Source organism: Geospiza fortis, unplaced genomic scaffold (genome assembly GCF_000277835.1).
Source record: "Geospiza fortis unplaced genomic scaffold, GeoFor_1.0 scaffold299, whole genome shotgun sequence".
NCBI classification, from domain to species: Eukaryota; Metazoa; Chordata; class Aves; order Passeriformes; family Thraupidae; genus Geospiza; species Geospiza fortis.
Genome location: NW_005054549.1, coordinates 426,867 through 427,638, shown reverse-complemented (window position 1 = coordinate 427,638; position 772 = coordinate 426,867).

Here is a 772-nt window from a genome sequence, read left to right as displayed (position 1 = left end):
CAGGGCTTTTAAATCCTTCAGGGATGGGGGCTCCCCCCCTGCCCTGGGCAGCTGTGCCAGTGCCTGACCACCCTTAGATGGAACAACCTAAGCCTCCCCTGGTACAATTGGAGGCCATTTCCCCCTCCTGTCCCTGTTCCCTGGAGCACAGCCCGACCCCCCCGGCTGTCCCCTGGCTGTCCCCTCCTGGCAGGAGCTGTGCAGAGCCACAAGGGCCCCCTGAGCCTCCTTTGCTCCAGGCTGAGCCCCTTCCCAGCTCCTTTCCTTTCTCTGAACACGCTCCAGCACCTTCATGTCCTTAGTCCTGGACTCTTTAAACCTGCACATGCTGGTGGCCGCCAGCTCAGGTGCCCAGGGCTGTGCCAAGAGTCCTCCAACATTTTATGGTGCCTTTTTACATGGAAGTGTGCCTCTCTGCAGCCCCACTCCAGCATGTTTCCCGCATCCCAGGTCACCCCTGGGTGGAGGTTGCGGCCTGTGTGCCCTGTGGGGTTATTTCTGTGCACAGACATGGGTTTCCCTTTTGAGCACACGCAGAGGGATCCGCAGCGGTGCAAAATGCCCCTAAAATGTCTCCCAGGGCAAGTATTAACTGCCAGGCTGGGCTGGGCTCCAGCAGGCAGGAACAGATGAATCAGACACTTCATGGTAAAATCGAGCCCCTCAAAGTACAAAAAACAACCCAGCTCCATCAGGCTCCTCTCTGCTGACCCCAGAGCCCCAGCCGAGCAGGAACGAGGAGGGATTTCAAACCAAACTGGGGTTTTTTTGG